Here is a 20,294-nt window from a genome sequence, read left to right on the forward strand (position 1 = left end):
TCTTTAATCACAATCTGAAGGTTAATACCTAGGGTTCATTCTTGGCATTTCTCTCAAATCTTAGCAGGAATACTTGGTTCCTGTGCATGTCACAATTGCTGTGCTATGCCAGCTATTGCCTGGTTATTATTTGCATCATAATAAAGAATCACTTGATTGGACATAAAGCTGAGCTATGATATGGCAGGGTACCACTGTGGAGTTTCATAGGGGAACCCTTGAGAGAAAGCCCTGTTCAATGATGTAAATGCTCTCAAAATTTGCTTTAGGAGACATTCTTGTTTTCTTATTATCAGCCTGAGAGGAGACACCTTATGAAGAATTTGCACAGGAGCTCAGACTCTGAAGCCAATAAACATTTGCACACTCCCAAGTAAAAAGCAAACTGGTGTTTGGCTGAGGGGTTACATGTGGCAGGGGCAGAGTTGTGTGGTGTGCCGGGCTGCTGGTGAGAGAACAGGACCACTCGGCTCTGCAAGGCTTTCAGTTCAGCTGGGCAAGTGAGCCCTGTTGTCAAGCAGGTGCTGCCAGGCAGAGCTGCCTGTGGTGTGTGATGGGCAGCCTGGGGAGTCACCTGTGGGCCAAGCTGATGAAGGCTGTTTTATTATGATACTAAAACTTGAGTCTGTGACTAGCTGAACACATTCAGCTCCTGGTAGTAAATGTAAGTGTAAACACCCTGTACAACTGGCCAGTGACTCCCTTATGTCTTTCCTGGAGATTTCTTACCAGAAGAGCCTATTCACTTTACCTTCCTCAAGGAAATTTGATCCTGTGCATCTTGAATCTGCTGATCTGGAATTGTGATGTTCAAGAAGATCCATTGTCTCCAGATAGGTCTGTATATGCCACTTCTGTAAGTATTTTTTATGCATATTTTAAAATCACATGGGAGGAAGAACGGCTTTTTCTCCTTACACCCAGTGCCCAACAGCAGATTGAGAAACTAACAGACATACACACACTGAAAGTCCAGTGCTTCACCTCTGTCTCTGTAATATCGGTAGTGCAAGTTTTTCTTTGAAACAGAACAAAGTTTAATTTACTTCTGTACTTCAGCTCTGCCCACCTCATCATAGATTGGCACAGGTCCCTCCTGGGCCTAGCCTCTGTTTGATTATAAGTTTGGCTGCCAAACATGGTGGAAGGGCAGGGAAGAGGGCTATAGCTCAAATAGGCCAGACAATAATTAGACAAGCAGTGTTGCTGACCAGTGTTACTCATCATACCTGCTATTACTTCTTGGTTACACCTGCAGGATGGGATGGATATGTCTGGACTAGCTCTGAGAAGAACAGCTTCAGCATTAGAAGCTGTAACAGCCTGATCACACCAAGTGACTGCCCTTTTTGGATACTTTCATTGGGAGCTACTCTGACCCCTTCTCCATAGCATTGCCCTGTCTCTGTAGGCACATGTTTCTTTCTGCTTGCAAAAGCAGAATGGTGTTTAGTTCTGCTTATGCCTCATAAAACAAAAAGATCCTGGACCCAAGGATGCTACTGTGATAGCCATAAATGTTCTTACTGGAAGCCACATTAAACCAAAGGTTTTCCCTCTGTTTGTTGAGGTGTGACTGTCTGGCTTTGCTTCTAGGTTCTATATGAGCACAAGTCCTAACCTGCTACCATGTTGTTTGAAAACAGCCACCACAGACTCTTTTGTGGATGCCAAGAAATGTTGTTTTGCAGATGCCATTTCACTGTCTTGAAATGTGAAGCCATGATGGGAAGGTATGAAGCAAGAGTTGTTTTGTTACTGTGCATGCTTCTGGTACTGAATGCTTGGGGTTTGTCCCATGTAACTGCGGGCTAAAGGGAGTTCATCCCCATCAGAACTTGGTGAACCTTGCTGGTAGTTTTCTCTGTTGTTTCCTCTGAGTAGCAGCATGCAGTGGTGGCAGAACACAAAGGAGTTAAATCTATGAAGTTTTAACTCCTTTGTGCAGCAGTTTTTACTGCCCATCATAGAGTCACCAGCAAGCAGAATATACCACTTTCATGTTCTGTAAGGGGAAAATATTTCAGCAGCTGGGAAAAGCACACTCAGTTGGTATTTCATATGCAATATGCAGTAGTAATAACCAATGCAATAGTGATAACATGAAGTTACAATCAATAGAAATGTATTCATGAATTGCTTTTTTGATGGTTACACACATGCAACATCCACTGGATGCCAGTAGCTGCTGAACATCTAACTTTACCTATGCCCAAGGTAACAAAACTTGCTGTAACATCTCACTCCCACCAAATAAGGCAAATGGAATTTGAAGGTTGTTAGGTCATGGGCTATTTCTGCTGTTCATTCTTATCAGACAGAAATGTGAGGCTAAGATCCAACATGGCTGATGCTTTCATCCTTTGGATACCAAAGTTAATATTCCAATTTCTTTTGGGGGGGGGGAAGAGTTACCATTTTATATCTGTGTGGGTGTAATTGGTGCTTTTTTTGTCTCCTACCTGAACTCAGGCCCCTAAGGATTACATTTTTGTTGTTGACTCCTTTTTCTCAGCTGAACTTACAGCATCAGTGCCGAGCCCTTATGGCTTGATCCAAAATCAGCACAAAGGGATAAGATATTTTTAGAAAACTTCTTTTTAACTTTAATGTCTGTGGTGTCTTTTCACAGCGAATTTGCAATGATTTAGTAGCATTCTTATAACTAGCACGATCTAGCTAGCTTTGTAGAGAGATGTAATAAAAAGAAAAGGCAAAATTGCATAGTCTTGGGAACAAGGAAACAGAGCCTCTAAAGTACACCAGAAGGCTGAGAAAAGTCTGTTTCTTCCCCATAATGTCAGCTGGTTTAATAAGAAGCATAATTTCTCTAAAACATCTGCCTTGGATATAATCCCTGCAACTTAACAGGAGAAGACACATGTTACAGTAGGATGTCTTGGAACATCCTTTTTGGATTTCTTTCCAGAACTATAATTTCCCATTTCTTTGTTTATATGCAGTATCCCTGGGAAGGAAGAAGCCTGACCTTCATTTACAAATGAATAATTGATTAGCTGTCTGAGCAATAATATAAAAAAAAAAAAAAAACAAACAAAAGAAAAGAAAAAAGAAAGAAAAAAGCACAATGCATATTTTGATGACTAGTTCAACAACAAATCCAGAGTGTCTCTTGCCAGGTATGCGTCATTCTAATCTCACTCTGTTGTCCCCCAAAGGATCAGTTGGGTTTGTAAATGCACACAAATATTGGGGAGTGGAAGACTCTCTTACAAATCCAACCCCTCCAACTTTTGTTCTCAGTACGTGTCAGCCAGGATCAGCAGAGTATGACAAGCCCTTTCAATGCCTTCATTTTTCTCTTCCATTTCAGGGTTGTCTTTTTAAGCCTTTTTTGGTTTTGCTGTAACGTGATGTTAATTCTGTTATAAGTCAAAATGTTGACAGGCGTATGCTTCCTCTGTAGGTTTAGAGCTTGTGGGTGAATAGCATGTGTCTGTGCCACATTTAGCTTTGTACTTTGCTGGAACAGACTGTTCCAATACATCAGTTTTTTTCTCCTAGACCTCACCTTTCTGCCCATATGAAATGCAAGCTGCTTACTGTTTCATATCTTGCTCCTTTATAATGAGCTATTTTTTTTCCTACACTGTCTTCTTCCTACTGTCACACCTTTTCTACACCGCTGTGATCCTTCCAGCAGGAAATGGATCTCTTCAAGCCAAGTGCTGTGTCTGATTGCTGCTGCGTATTTAGGTTAACTATGGTGCTCTAGTGGCCTGGGGTCCCTGGAGAAGACTGTGGATACCAAGGAGATGACCATATTTCCCAGGGAACTGAGAAGCATTGAATTTGCGTCCTATGTTTTGATGCCAGACTCTGGAAGGAAATTCTAGACATTTCTTGATGTCTCTGTTTTCTTGTAAGCAAGAGCTGCAGTTGCCATGGATATGTTTTGAGATCTTAAATGGAAGCAAAGGAGGATGAGAAGGCGTGTGCCGTGGTGCAGCCTGTGTGTTTAGACAACAGTCGTTTCAGATGTAGCCAGTTAGACCCCAACTTGGAAATCTGAAGTCCAGACTTATCTACCGAAGGGACAGAAAGAACCTGGACAAACAGCAAAGAAGGACTGGTTGAACATGATTTGTGAGTGCCTACCAGTAGTGAATGCAGCTCAAGAATCAGGAGTCAGTGGACCTGCTGCTCATGCAGCATCACTCCCCATCACTGGGAGCAGACCCCAGTCCTTGAATACCTTGCATCACACCCACTGTGTGCTGCTGCTGGAACAGAGAGCACAGTCAAACAAAACGAAACAGCACAACTGAATTTCCTCTCCCTATTTATAATTCTGTTCAAGGGAACACAACATTTTTCCTGGAAAAGAACCATCTTAAAACTCTTGGGTGGAATAAGAAAAGTGCATGTGCGCTTTCCAAACCATCTCCAGATTCAAGTGTTAATGTGGGAATAGATTTGGACTGAAAATACCCATTAATTTAATTTTTGGCAGGCAAAAGGCAGCTACCTGAGAGGCAACATAGGTAGTTAGGGCTCTTGAAGAAGTGCCTGCAGACTTGATCTGTGATTTGTGCAGCTGGCTGGATCATCAGAGTGTACATATTGCTACATTTTTCCCAGTAGCACTAGACTTTTCGGTGCTTAGTTCTCTTTTGTAACCATGTTTATAGTTGATGTTCTTAGAATAAAAAATGTTTTTTGAAGAGCTAGACCTGCACATCTTTAGATATATTTTCAGGCATTGAAGAAGGGCATGGATAAATAGCCATGATTTTCTTAACAGGTGTATTGATGTGCTAGGAGTTGAAGAGTTTTCCTCTTTTCTCCACAGAATGCATTCACATTGCTTTGTTTATTATTTTGTCCAAGTACCTGCCTTGCCTATTCTCTTTGTACTCTGAGTTGGGAACATATCTCTGCAGGAAACACAAATTTATGGAGTGGAATTTATTGATATAGATGTTTCATGAAAATTAGGTTCACATTCATGTTCTGAAAAATGAGAGATTAAGGCCTTGGGTTACATTTCACATTTTATTCTTCTATGAAAAGCAAAATCTCCATAGGATTTGCAATAGTCTTTTTCTTTTCTTTCAATGCTGTTTGATGCCCTGTGAGAAATTTTTCCTTTGCTTAAAATCAGCAGTGGGCTCCCATCTTCAGTGACAGTGGGGTTTACTGCTGCTGTAATTGGGATATTTAGATGTTAGCTTGTTTAACAGGTTGTGTAATTCTGAATTGCCTTGTTCCCTATCTTATTTGTAGGTTTTTTTCTAGAGAAGTACAACTTCATGCCATGATGGTGGTGCATTTTCCATCTCTGGACTCCTGTGGATGAGCAGTGAGGCCTGACAGAAACATTCCATGGCAGCTAGTGGGCTCTGTTTAATAGACTGGATCTAGTTTCCTAGTACAGCCTTTGAAGCTGGGGACACGGTCTGGAAAGCCTCCCCTCAGTGCCTTGCTGAGATCTGTCTTTGCAGTGAGTGGGTACCATTTCACCTCTGAGATACCCCAAATGCCAGTGATGACTCCTTGCTTTGGAGGGTGTTGGCGGTGAGCCCAGGCCTCTGATTTCAGATGAGCCTGACAGATTTCTCTGTTTTAATTTGGAATGGTGCCTCCTTTGGCACAAATCATTACAGAAGATAATTTTCTGTTGGAGAAACAAGCTGTGCCTGGTACACTCTCCTAAAACCATGCTCATGCTGATCTATCTTCTCCTCTTCCATATAGGAGAAGATATTAGGATATTAGGCAGGCCCTTGAAACTCCTGGGCTTTCACTCACCAACCAATCCTGGAATCTTTTAGGGTTGTTGTGCTTTGGGAAGAAGAAAGTCACTCAGGGATCCTATAGACACCATGTGTCCCTGTGTTCCTGTCCCTGCGTTCCTGTCCCTGCCCCTCTCTCCAGTGTCCCCCTATGACCCCCTCTCTCCTTTCTGTCCCAGTTCTTTGCCTACTACTCCTTCTTGATATGTTCTAGCCATTGCTGCAGCATCACCTGGTGCCCCAACCCCACCAAGTCTCCGTGCTCCCCTGGGCCATGCAAGGGTGACATTGAGTCTGGGTTCAGCCCACAGCAGGAAGTGCAGCCACGGCTGGGTCAGTGTCTCCAGCATTGCCACCACATCCTAAAGGCAAGGAAGGCTGAGGGCTCCAGCAGCTGAGGTACTGATGAGCCACAGAGACTCCCAGGACCAAGTCACTTGAGCATGCTGGGGACCCCACCATCTGGGGCACCCACCTCACCTCTGGGGACTCAGCTCTGCAGCTCAGTTTTAACAGTGTGTCTATTTATAGAAAAACTTGATATTGCATAGAAAAAAGTGATCTTTGTAAATACTTCGTTGAAAAATGTTTCTGTGTGCCACATACAGTATATATATAAATTGACTCACTGCATTCACTAACAAGTTTTGCCAGCAAATGGACAAAGTCTTCTGTGTGAATTAAGGAACTGTCAGATTTCCACCAGATGAATAGTTATGAAACTGAGGATATATGTGCTGCACTATTTAATATATAATAAAATTCTTTGATGAATATGTGAGCTAGGATTGAGGTTGCTAATTTAATCACTAACAGCAGAGCCTATGTGTGTGGAAAATAATGCTTTTGCATTGAAACTTTCATTCCTGCTAATTTTTCCAGGCAGTTATTATACATGCAGGGATCCAAAAAAGACTGTTTACCTGGAGGCAGGAACAAAACCGCGAAAGCTTTAGAGGCAGCTGGGCAGAGAGCTGTGGTTCTGACTTTGCTGACAGAAAAAAAGTGATTTTGGAGGGGAGCAGAATCTGTGACTTTTTATTGGAAAAATCAGTCAACTGGAAAACTCTTGATCAGTCATACCCTAAGTGTTACCTCAACTGGCTCTGAACATCTTATTTCCCAACTCCCAGTACCAGTTTCAGGTGTTGGAAGGAGGACTGTGACTCCTTGCTGGGAGATGGATGACTCTGCTGGTCAGTCCTGCACCTCCAGCACGCTGATGGCTACTTAAAATGGCTGCTGATTTCTCCAAAACAGATTGTGTGGTTTTATATGAATGATACATTTGCTGCAGGTTGAATAAATTTTGTGTATACTGGTGTCAAGAGACAGAAAGAATAAAAAGCCTCTAAGCAGACAGAAGGCTATATTTAGGTCTAGGCTGAGTATGCCCTCTGCCTGCCAAATGCAAAAAATCCAAACCCAAGTGCTTTGTTTCCTGCTGGAGGCTTAAATATAATTTTTTCCTCCTTGTGTTTCAAAACTTTCAAACATGGTTACAGCCTAGTGTCAGGCAGCTGCACAGTCCTTTCTCTGTGATAGCCCTGAGAGCACGTGATGTGACTTCCATGCTGTCAGAGCCATGGAGCACTAACATGGGCCCTCACTGTCCCTGCCCAGCCTCTCCTGGGGCCTCTCCTTAGCCCAACCCATGGATCCATATCGCACTTGAGTCCCTGGTGCCATAGAAAGCTGATCTCCAGCTCTGCAGACATATGGCTATGCCAAGCCTGACCTGATCTGCATGCTGACATTCTGGCTGGGCTAAGCCCAGTTCCATCCCCAAGGCACTGCCCAGCCATCCTGGAGCTATGTCTGCTCCTGGTTCCCTGCTCTGGACCTGAACCTGACCCCGCCCATGGGGATACATCCTGTCCTATCCCCATGCCCAGGGAGTTGCCTGATGGCTGGAGCTGCCCCCAGACTTCCCTGGTGCCTGACTGGGGTGGTAGGACAGGCACCCCAGGGAACACTCACTGTCTCTGACCTTCACAGGTACCTGACACGTGGTGTTCAACCTTACAAATACCACCATGGAAAGACCCCTTTCACCATTTCAGCTAAGAAAGGTTAATCCAGAAAGATCTTGGACTAAAGGGTACAGAAAGGACTTCTATGATTCCCGCTTGATGGTTTTTTCTCAAGAGCACAAGACTGCCCTTTAAGGAGGCAGTGTGTCTCAGGGCAGCATGCCGGTGTCACAGCAGAATATAGAGGTTCCTGAGCTAGTTTTAAGTGAACTGCACTGGATATCGCAGAGGAATCCAGCTGTGGGACTTCAGCATGGGCTAAATTTACCCTGCTTCTCTGCACTGTGGCCTTACTCTGGTTTAGAGGTTTGACAAATTGTCGACAGGTCTGAACACTTCAGGAACAGCCTGGCATTAATCCCAGGTTCAAATAGGAAGTAAAGACTGCCAAAAGACACTGGGAAAAGAAAAAGAGCTGCTTCTCACCAGCGCTTAGAGGACTTCAACCTTTCAAGAGGAGATTCTGAGCTCCTGATGAGAGCAGACTTTCATAAACTCTGTTCCAGTTTTACAATTGTATAGCCAGACCAGATCTTTTGTTCCCAGAACTTCTGAAGTTGCTAAAAAAACATCAGTTATTGAAAGCCTCTTTTTTTCTCCTCTTTTGCCAAGATCGAGTCTCTTAAGTAATGCTGAGCCTGTGCACAGTGCTCTATCAGGAGTGAAACTGCAGCTTATCGTGAAATGGAGAACCACAGCGTACACCTTTGTGGAGAAGACAGTTGGAGAGATAGGAGAGCAATTTCCCCTTCTGTATATTGCCTCCTTCCCTGTGCAGACTATGCATAGATATCAGAGGAAAACTACCAAATCCATGAGCCCAAACTGTTTGGAAACACATTGTAGCACGAAAGTCAGGTTGCTCAGGTCCCATTTAATGCCCAGCACAAAGTAAAGCTTCATGGCCTGCTGTTTCAAAATAGGGTAGTTTATTTTAAATCTTTTAGTATGTGACTGTGATTCACCTGGTCATCTGTGTTTTGAATGCAGCAGATTCTATTGTGTGGGTACATGTATATGGTGTATACATGAGTGAGGAAAGCTAGGGGTGACTAACTACTTCCACTTCTCATTTCTATGAACTAGAGATCTGTATTGTTGCTTAACCTGAAGCTAAGAATGCAGTAAATACTGGATGGTGAGATTAGAACTTTTTTACATAACCCAATGGAGAAGTAACAAAGAGTTTTTCCACAACCAAATGCTTATTTCCAGTATCCAGCAGAATGCAAGTCTCCTATCTGAACCACAAAATCAAAACTGACTATGAATGACCAAGGGAATGAGACAATTTCTTTAGACAGACAGGTGAAACACTCAAGTGTTTGATCTTGGACTGCAGAAAAAATACTGCTCTGATTCAATTGTCACTTAAATGGGTATAAATCAGGAATAGCTCATGTAAATCTTACATTTGTACTGCACCTTCTGGTAAGTCTCATGGGCTCAACAGTGATGTGATCTAATTTCAAATGTCATTGAGTATTTATTCAGAATGAGTTTTACAAGAGTTCTCTGGAGCACTTCTCTGTTTGAAAGGAGAAAGTAGGTTAAAAAAAGGGTAATTTACAAGGAAAAGACAAGGCAAGAACACTCAGCATGAGGGCCTGGTTAAACACATGACAATGTTTAATCCTTACTGTTCCTAATCCTTCAGGCCAGGCTTGCAACACTGGAAGCTTTTCAGTTCTTGCTCTGGGACTTACTGACTGCTAAGAGGACAGAGCAGTCCCAGTCTCCTCATTTAGTGTTGACTTAATAGGAACAATGTAAAGGACAAGATACAGCATATGTTAAAAGTACATGCCTGTGGGCTACATATGTCATGCAGCTGGAAGGCTGCTGCCTTATAGAAGTAATAATACGGCCAAGAAACAACCATTACGATCAGGCATATGGGCAGCCAAGTGAGTAATGCTGCCAGGAGGAATGCCTACAGTGCAGCAGTTGTGAAATACTGATTAAAAAGTCCTGAAGTGGCTGCTTGCCCCTGACAAGTCATTTCTGCTGAAGCAGGAGTCTTTCCAGGCTGATAGTTTCTAAATGCACTTTCAGGCTTATGCATTTTGAATGTCTTTAGCTGAAGCTGGTTTGTTCTTCCTATCTATATCTGCAATGCCTCCTATCATAACCCATCATTTCAGCTTATTGTCACCCTCCTGGGAATCTTTAGTTCCTCAACAGAGTTGACTGGAAACCTCCCCTCATGCATCATTTCCTGAAGAGTTCAATCAGCTTAGCAGGAAAGACTGAAGGCCAAAACCTACAAAGAAGATAAGCTTTGTTATGGTAAAGAGAACACTAAATGTATCTGCTGCTTTTCTTGTTTTTGATTCCCCCCCCCCTCCTCATGGTATGTGAAAGGTGAGGATGAAATCTGCCTCTGTCAGACACTGGCTGCTGTTAAAAATAGACATGTCTCCAGTAAGATGTTTTGGGGGATGGGGTTTGATAAAGGGTTTTTTATATTATAATTAAGGATACATTAGTGTCAAATTGCTGGCAATCTGATCAAAGCTATCACTTTGTTCTCCTACTTTTTCTTTTCTTCCTTTCCCAGTTACATGAATACATGGTTGCTCAGAAGTTTTATTCCTTATTTTAAATAAGCACAATTGTCCCAGTGACCCAAAAGTAAAGCAAGTTGTTATGCAAGGGTAAACAATGAATATGATATGTTCTATTTATTTCATTTAGCCAGTATTAGAGCTTTATCCTAAGAATATTTGATTGTTGTGAGAAAAGTCGTATTAATAATATTTACAATAAAACAGAAACCAGAACTTAATAATATTCATGTTCTACAAAATCATGTCTGCTTCAAAACAGCCTTAGGATTTTGACTGCATCTCATTCAGCACAGCCATATTCATAATTTTCTGAGGGCTCCTGAGAGTTATTTTGTTGCACTCAAGGGTATTGGTGCTAGTTCTGCCTGCAGTCTGCTCAGCCCTTCACTGCCAGAAGTGTTTGTGAGATGCATTTTGTCATGTATGTGGCCTTGTGAGGTCTCCAAAAAAAAAGTGTTAAATTTACACAACATTCTTATCTGCTGACAGCTACATTTTCCTAATCAGAATAAGCAAGTTCAGAGTATGGTTGTTATTGCTGCTCCTGTTATTTTAAAAAATTCCTTATGGTAATTGTGCCAAATGTCACTATTTGAAGAAGGTAAAGGAGCTGATCAAGTTAAATTCTTAGATTGCTTTGTCATCTTAAAAGGGTAAAGAGTGACTGCAAATATTCTTCATGAAAAACAAATGGAGTATCTGAGGTTTTTTTCACTGATTTTGCTTGAGTGGAATAAATCCCAATTCATGGTGGCAGGCATGAGAAAAGGGCAAGAATCCTAGGCAAGAATCCAGGGAAAATGTATGCCAACACTTACAAATGAAATAATTGAGAGTTGGTTCCTCCTTGCACACTTACGGCTGGAAGTCAGTGAGAATTAGTGATGAAAGTCACTTTTTCCCCTGGCAGAACTTTGCCTGTGTCTTTACTGACATTTTCCTGTTGGGGTTTGTCAAGTGCCTCTTCCAGAGCACGAATGACACTACAGCAGACAGCTGCTAATACCTTTTACTCTGTACAAGAAAAGCTATTCCCCTTCACCCTTCATATTTCAGAGTGGAGCTTTTCTAAGCTAAGGGCACAGAGTTTTAAAGAAGGGTAAATATGTTAGCGTGTATATCATACATACACACACATAGATATATATACATATTAGGGCATGCTCATAGTTTATTAATGTTCTTGTGGCTGTAAATACTGATGATATAGGAAAATGTAACGTGACCTTATAAAAATAATTTATTAGTACATAGTAAAGTACAGGCAACTCAGTTGTTATTTATAATTAACAAAATTAAGTTTCCCAGACACAAATGGCAACTATTGTGGTTTAACCATATTTTGATTTTTGGTTGTTTAAAAATTTCTATGACTAATCTCTTCATTATAAGTTCAGGGTTAGCTTGAGTAATGTAGTGCTGAGAGCAACTAAATCTGCTCACTGGGGCTGATGACTCCAGACCCCCTGCACATATCCATTGTGTAGCTACTGCTCTGGAGCATAGACGCCTACAATTGTCTGGCTTTTATTGGCAGGTACATAGGAAATTAGATGTGGCATTTGATGGCTCAGTTTCATTTTGGGGGGTTTACAGTGTTGATCTCAGCAGAGTTTAGACCATGTGATCATACTGAAATGCAGTATTGGACAGAATTGAGAAATATGCTTATTCAGAGATCTAACTGTCAAGTGCTCTAAAAACTTCTCTGTTGGATGTGGATACCACTGCTGGGAGCACAATAAAGAAGAAATATTTGCATTAGGAATTATGCTGTCCTTACTCAGCACCTTTTTGTAACCACATCAGTAGCCAGAACTTGCCATGCTGCCATGTGAGCTCATGAATGGATTGGCATCAATGTAGTGAGTCTTTTTTCCAGTGTCAAAACATTGCAGTGCATTTAGAGTTGCCCCTGGCTAAAGCCATTTTAAGTGAGAGAGAGAGAGTATGAATGAGATTTACAGTAAAGGTCTTTTCTTCTTTGTAGATCACTGAAGGGTGGAGGGAGAGCCTCCCCCTGCCCGTCTGTGTGAACTTGGCTATTCTACACAGTAGCAGGAGCTGGGATTCCCTGCAAGGTAAGCTGGTTGAATGCACATGTATGTCCATAAACAAAGGAGTAATTGTATGCCTAACAGAATAATCTCAAAGTATCAAGAATTGTGATATGTGATAGAGATGAAAGATGGGAGAAAGGGAGAATGGAGACAGAACCATAATAAAGTGACAGTTAAGTCTCTTTTGAGTAAAGATCTTATGATGATATGAGGCTCCCAATGGGAATGGTGTCACTTCAACCCTTACCTCTTCAGGAACAGATTTCCATTCATATCCCAGACGTTGGCTGTTAATGGGACGTCTTTGTATGGAACAGCTGCATCGGGAGGGCAGGATATGTCATGTTGGTGTCAGTCTCCATACCAGGCACAATGCATGAAGAAAGCCATTTTATGCTAACAAAGAAAAAAGTTAAGTTCTCCTTACTAAAGAAAAATATAAAAATGAGGAATCTCAAACTCTCTGGCACTTATCCCTTGGTTTGGAGGATATCTAAAGCACCTCTCAGCTTCAGAAAAATGAAGAGACCAATTTAGAATTTCTCCAAGATGGTATTTTTCAGTAGGCTGCTATCCACTTCTAACCATTATTTGGTAGAGAAGAATGATCTCATTTTTGTTGAGTGCCAAGGAAGCTGTAAAATCTCTTTCATTCAGAATAGTAAAAAATAAGTAGCCACCAAGGTGAAAATACTCTGTGGCAACTCTGGCCGTTGGAGAGTATATCTGTGTTCTGCACATTCTGCAAATATAGCAGCTGATAAGGAAGATGCAATAAGCTCCATCTATCAAGCTGTTACCTTTTATATAAAGGTGAAGACAGCACAGTTTAATATCTGGGATTTTTAAATAGCCTTGTCCTTCTAAAAAGCCACAAGACATCAGCTGCAATTATTACTGGAAATCTTGTATTTGCACAAGAAAAGCCACAGGCCTTAAGTTTATACTGAAATCATGCAAGTATTCTGCATCGTTTTCTCAAGGATAACACTCTTCACTGTGTTATAACTAATGTCTCCTGTGCTTGACAGAAGCAAGAAGGGTAAACTGGTTACAGAGATCTATTTTTCTAATAGCATTTCTTCTCTATAAACCATGAGGTATGTCAGTATCACCCTCAAAACATAAAATATGCATATGTGCTTGTAGATTTTATGCATTGCTTACACATCTTATGCTACAACTAATATGTCTTAGTCAGCCCTCTAATGTTATGTGACCCCTCACTCTTGCATTCCAATGTCACCACTCTCAGACTGTTAAACATTAACTTGACAATTATTTTGAAAAACACAACCTGCCTTCATTAACCTTTTGTAAGGACACGATGCTAAAATATGACATTACCTAGTTCTAAGCCAACGTGGTGATGCACTTAATGCTTCATTGCTCTTAATGCTGTATTACCAGATACAATTCACCTTTTCTTATAGATAATGAAATCATTATATATTTATTTGGTTCTTGGGTCTAAGGTCCAGGTACTTTGATGTTTATTACAGAAGCTAACGAAACATTTTGGGGGGGCATTAAATCCTTAGTTGCTTTCTGTTTAGACATGTCCATTAACCATCGCTGCTGAAAATGCTAAAAATATCAACGATTCCATATCCTCAGTGAGACTGAAGCTGGGCAGTTCCCTGTGTTTCTTGCTAATGTTCAGGAGAGGATTCCTCTCCCATTGTTCTGTTTTCCTGAATAATTGGTCTCAGCTGTCCAGTTTGGCCTTTTAATGATTTCAAATGTTTTATGATTTAATAACAGAAATTAATAAAATAAGCTTGATACCAGTTTTGGCCTAGGGCTTTCTTTTCCTCACTCTGCACCAGTAGTGAAGATGATTGCTTTTCTAGCAGTAATATTCTTCCTAGGAATCTTTTCTAAAGAGTACTGTAGAGTTCATCACTCTGCTCTGAATTCCTCTTATTTGTCTAGGGAGTTTGGGTTTTGTGGGTTTTTGTTTTGTTTTGTTTTCCTTATGGTTCATGCAAGAACTTAGTCCTAGGCTAAAGATGTATAAACAAGAAGGGAAATAATGGGAGTCTTATCTCTCAAAGTAATTTTACTTTATTAATTTTTGGTGCTGATGAAATACCAAGCAAATTCATTATTTGCTCAATTGAGGAGAAGAAGGAAGAGGCAAAGAAGAGACACCAGCTGTCAGATGGTGAGCCTTTCCAGAAAGCTTTAGACCACACTTTAAGGAACACTCGATGTAGACAAGAACAGTATTTCTCAGTAGGTGCAGTTCTTTGATCTTTCCTGGGATGTCCCCTATGACAAGAGTTTGTGAGACACTACTCCGCTGTAAGCTGTCAAAACTGGATCTGAACAATGAAATGGAGAAGGAAAAGCTGTCCTTATTTTCCTGCTCATCTACATCTCTTCCTTTTTCCTGTAACTCTGATGGTCTGGCTGAGCTTGGGGTCACCAGTGAAACTTCTGTGCTTTGTCTGGAGATGGGCAATGCATTGACTCTGAAAATTACACCAGGAACAATTATCCATACAATGATCTCCCACAGTAAAGCCCTGGATGACAAGGTTAACTTAAAGGTCACACAGCTATGTACAGGCATCCGAGCTGGGTTTGCTTGTTGTATCTGAGCCATATGGCACCGCGATGCAGTGCACAGGTGGTGTTTCCTCATTCTAGATACATCAGAACTCCAAAGCAGGCATAAAATGGAGAGACACAGTATCTCTGTAGAGTGCTGATGAAACTTCTGCAGAAATTCTGTATCTGCTCCTGGTAGATTTGTCTTTAACCTGCAAGGAGTACAGACCCTGAAAAATATAAAATCTCTTTTGTCTCTCAGTCATGGGCAACTAAGCTGCCTCATGAGTGTTTTATGTACAGAATACCCTTACTTCCTATCTACTTCAAAGTATCCAGTTGAAGTATGGCAAGGGACTGTGTCTGTGAGGATCTAGAAGGATCTTTCTTTGAAATCATTAGACAAATCAGATTCAAATCACACTGATAGCTCTGTAATATACCTAAATCTTTCTCTTCCTTGGCTTCTTCCTCAAAGAGAACTGCCTGAATTAGAATACATAGCGCTTTGCTTAATCTCTAAGAATAACACGCAGACCTGTTTTCTTTTCAGTGTAGTTGTGAGTCATATCTCAGGACTGGAATGCCAGTTTCATTGTCTGTATGTGCCAGGAAATAAGTGATTGCAGTACACAAACAAAGGAATTTTTATACATATAATTATCTGATTGTTGCTTTTACCTCCTAGTATGTAGTGATGGGAAAGCTTTTTTCCTCTCATCTATATGCTATAATGTTTGCAGGTGACTCTTTTGTGAAATGGCGTGAAACTTGCAGTGAAGGAGTACATTTGTATGTGTTATGGATTCTACTGGAAATACGCACGTTTTCTGGATGTCATGCTCCTGGTAAGACACCAGAATGTTATACCTGCTCTCCTTGTTCCTCCACTTCCCAACTCTTTCTTGTGTGACACAGTACTAGGCAGAGTAACCCAGTCTGATCAGGAACCAGTTGCCAACCCTCCCTGGGTATGGTCCTTCAGAGGAGCTCCCTGGTCTTCACAGCAGTGGTGTGTGTGGCAGTGGAGTTTACTGACAGTTCTGATCAGGTTGAAAGCTACATTGGCGACAAACAAAAGACTGCAAGCATCATTTCAGATACAAACCTTGCTTAGAAAACAGTTCTCAGCAAACTGATCTTACAAAGCGCTCGAAATTGAAACAGTAGAAATAATTTCTATGACTTCCACTCCCATTGCCAAGAAGGAATCAGGCCTTCTGGAGAACTCTCCAAATTGATCCAGATACAGAGCTGGGCAGGCAGAGAAGGTGAATGCTGTTGGCAGCTGGGCAGAGAGCCAGCTAGCGGTTCTCTTCCAGACTTTCATGGCTGCACAGAGCATAGCATCTCCCTCTACCATTTAGTAAATTTATGACATCACCAGCTGTTACTAGGGAAACACAGAAAATACAGATTTAGATCTTGGCAGCTAGGTGTAAAGAGAAAATGTCTTGGTTTTTTGGGGGTCAAAAAGGAAAGCTGAAAGAATTTCAGAACAACTTTGAATTGGAACAAATCAATAATTCCAAACCAAACAATTTAGCTGCTAAACTGACAGTGTGGTCCCTATATTATGTCCCTCACAGAAAACAAACATGGGAGATCAACTGCAGAACTTCTAACTTCATGGAGCTTAAACATATCCTTTGGACGTAAGACCATTACTGTTGACTTAGAACTTCAGTTCTGATCAGTGGATTTAACAAGTTGCTTTTAGGAACATGATATCCTTCAGAAAGTGCTGATAATTGCTGCTTCTTGAGAAAGAGTTTGCTGGTGTTTCACAGCAAAGAAAGTATGTAGTGTTGAGTTTTGATAAAACTGTGCAAATACCATTACTGTTGTGATGAAGTATGTGCTTTTAATAGCTTTTAAAAATGCGGGCTTTGTGAGAACGGACATCTTCAGACATGTGTTTTGTGGCTTTTAGGTGCTTGAGATTTTTGAAGTTTTGGGAATCATAATTTTGTCTTTTAGTAACATTAGCTGACATTTTATTTATGTTGCATGTTTAAATGAAAACACTGCTTTTTAAATGGATTATTATTTGAGTATTAGGTAGTTGAGGCCCAGCTAATATTAGCTCTTCTGCAGGTTTGTTGATTTCATTCAAGCTGTACAAAATGTACAGGTTCGGTATGTACTTGAGTTACCCAGAAGCAAATGCATCTTTGCTGCAAAGGCAGATGGAACAAGCTCGAGTGAGGACTCAAGCTGAACTCAGGTCTGGAATTGTAACAGCTGCTTTGTCTCTATTCATACCTGCAAGGCTGTGGGCTGAACATGACTGGAGATCCCAGGTCAGAAAGGTACAGGTTGTTATACTCACTAAATGTGTGGAAGATCTGTATTGGAGGGTTAAAGACCTGTGGACTCACCCTATTTGGCTGTATCACCACTAAGGACCAAAATTTTGTAGGAAAAAATCCCCCCTGTTGCTAATCTAGTGTCAAATATATCCACGATGGAGGTTCTTATGTGGACACTTAGCAGCATTTCTAGCAGTGTTCCACAACTGTTGTCTTAAACAGCATAGGAACGTGTTTAATTTGATTTGCATCCTCCATACCAAAAACCAGGCAAGATCTTCTTGCTAAACAACCAATCTCTTTCCCCTGTTTTGTTGGTGGCCTTGGATCCTGGAATTTCTATGTCACAAGAGCAGTTTGCATACAGTTTGGATCTTGTTATCTGGAACATGGTTCAATGTTCCCTGTTGTGTCTTGTTTCAGTGGGATAATGACCAAGGAAGCTGCTGAGACATGGGTGGGTTGCCAGGGATATGTCATGAGAAAGCTGTCCAGAGTCATCTGCCCACATGCTGTGATGCTGGCTCCCATTTCCAAAGCAGGGTTGCAGACATAGGAGATCATTAGTGCTCCAAAGAACTTAGCTATCTATGCAAGTTCCTTTTTTTATCCTTTACAGTGAGTCACTTGGAAAGGCTCCTTTTTTGGTCCTCTTTAGTTCAACTGCTGGTTCCTTTTGCTTGCATGCCCAGTCACAGCCCTGAGACTTGTGACTGGGGCTGCAACAGCCATTGGGGCTGTAGTCATGGTTTAACTCTGGAATGGTGGAAATATTCTTCTTCTTCACTTTTCTTCTTTAAGGACATGAAAGATATTTCTGAAGAGGAAGGAATTTACTTCTTGGGAAAATTCATGTGCAACCAGGATGGAGTTCCCCATGCAGACTTTCAGGTGGTAGATTTGCTCTGAAATTCCCATGAGGAGGAGAACATTTTGTCTTGTGTGGTAAATTCATGGTGTTGGCAGTCTATGCCATGGTTTTAGAATTCGGTGCACTCCTGCGGCTTGCACATACATACTTTCCAAAATGGTGTCTCCACTGAAGCTACTCTTCAGTACCCACAAGGGATCAGGAGGAAGTACTTTGGCCCTGCACGAGCTTCGCACAGGCCTTTAAGAAAATGAATTAATATGACAAGACTGCATTAATCAGACCAATATATGATACGTATTATTTTATATTCGCTGTCAATTATAATTGTAGATTACTACAAGACACCTTCATCTTGTTGCTGATGTCTTTTCTAAATGTGGTGCAGTGGAACAGAAGGGGCAGTATAGTAGGACATACAGGGACAGAACAACAAGGAGCTTCTATATGATGCTCTCTTTAGCATAAACATATTGACTCCTGGACAGAGAGAAAAGGCAGTGAAGGAACTTCAGTGGAGAATATCCTTAGACAATAAACAAATTGTCTTTCTCATGCTTTCATCCTCCTTTTTTCCCAGGACACAAATAGGAAGAATTATCCACACCTGAACCTGAGATTCACTTATGCTACATGTGTATTTATCAAATTCAACTGGATGGGAACCCTGTCCCCTGAAGAACATACTTGTGAAGAGCTAGAAATCACAAATCTAGTAACTGCATTGATGTGAGCTGGTAACACAAATGGATGCAGAGCAATTATCTCCATTCCATCTGGATTGGACTGTGTTGGGAAAAGTGATAAAGAAAATTTCTGCTGTACTGGTTATGTTTGTGATAGATGAAAGCCCCTCTAAAGATGACACTTTAATGTTCTCTTTCTTGACCTTCTGATGTATGTTGAGTTTTGGTTGCTGACTAAAGTAGCAACACAGATAATTGGGCTTTTAAAGGCCCTATTTCATAAATCTAATAACAACACTGAGGGAAGCTGATGTGTATTCTCTTCTTGCTAGTGTATCATTAATAGATCCGGTATCACATTTTCCATGTAAAATAGCTCCTAAAAAAGGATCTGGGCTGACTTTCAGGCTCCAGTGGGCTGACCATTAGGAAGGAAATCTTCCTGCTACCTTCATTAGGAAGAAAAGGACATTGCATGAGAGACACTTTTCTAAGTATGCCTCATCAGCAGCCCTGTGTTGAGGGATTTGGTGGCCTGCAGCTAGTGGTGTCCTTCAGAAAGGGGACACAAGCCAGTTTTGAGTTGCTATGCTCCTCTAAAGGGATTTTGCTAAAATAGGAGAAGAATTTATCACCTCTTAGAAGATATTTTGGCTGTACTATGCAAGCAGTTTAGTAAAATCTCTGTATGTGAGTGTTGGCAGTCTTTGAAACAAAAGAAGTAGGGCTGCTTTGTGTGCACTGAAGGATTTTTGCTATTGACTTCACTGGAGCCATAATTCGTCACCAGATTCATATCCTGAAACCTGAAGTGCCCTTAAAAGGGCTACTGCAAATTTATAAATCATAATCACAGTCCTCGGTTGACATGACAACCAGTACCATCCTGTTTAGGATCTTGCCCTGCAAACCTGTAACCCTCTGTCTATAGCCCACTCACTACTCACCCATGAGATTGCTTTGTCCCCATCTAATTTTACAACTTTTGTTGATAACAAAGAGCACCTTTTTTAAAAAAGTGTTTGAAGGCAAATTATATTCCTGAATACTTAGTGTTTTAGTGCTTGGGCTTCAAACACTCTGTAACAAGCTGATTTGTTTAATGTCTACAGTCCTTACTGGAATGTTTTAAAATTGTGTAAACATTCCTACTAGTTTTATGGGTTTCTAAACATTTTTTTTAATGTGGGTACAAATTTAACTTGACAGTGTACTTTCCAAGCTTCCATTAAATGGGGCCAACTTTTTATTGATAGAGGAATATCTCTGAAATAGCTTTACGATGTCTTGCAATGGAAGACTTTTCATTAACTCCGACTAGAAAAATAACCTACCATGTATTTGTACAGTTCTTACTGTATCGTAATGTCTGTGGGACCCCTGCTGGTGGAAAGGGGAATAGAAGAGAGTGAAAAACTTAAAGTTAATGGAGAAGGAATATATTTTCACT

At 41.1% G+C, this 20,294-nt stretch overlaps 1 long non-coding RNA gene across 1 annotated transcript; it reads left to right on the forward strand.

The window, feature by feature from the left end:
- The first annotated feature begins 7,952 nt into the window (after positions 1-7,952).
- On the forward strand, positions 7,953-19,731 carry LOC113965188. Its single transcript, XR_003533472.1, has 3 exons — positions 7,953-12,050; positions 12,097-12,440; positions 15,719-19,731. It is a non-coding gene; the product is annotated as an uncharacterized LOC113965188 (long non-coding RNA).
- The last annotated feature ends 563 nt before the right edge of the window (positions 19,732-20,294 follow it).

This window comes from Neopelma chrysocephalum, unplaced genomic scaffold (genome assembly GCF_003984885.1).
Source record: "Neopelma chrysocephalum unplaced genomic scaffold, ASM398488v2 Primary Assembly neopelma1_44, whole genome shotgun sequence".
NCBI classification, from domain to species: Eukaryota; Metazoa; Chordata; class Aves; order Passeriformes; family Pipridae; genus Neopelma; species Neopelma chrysocephalum.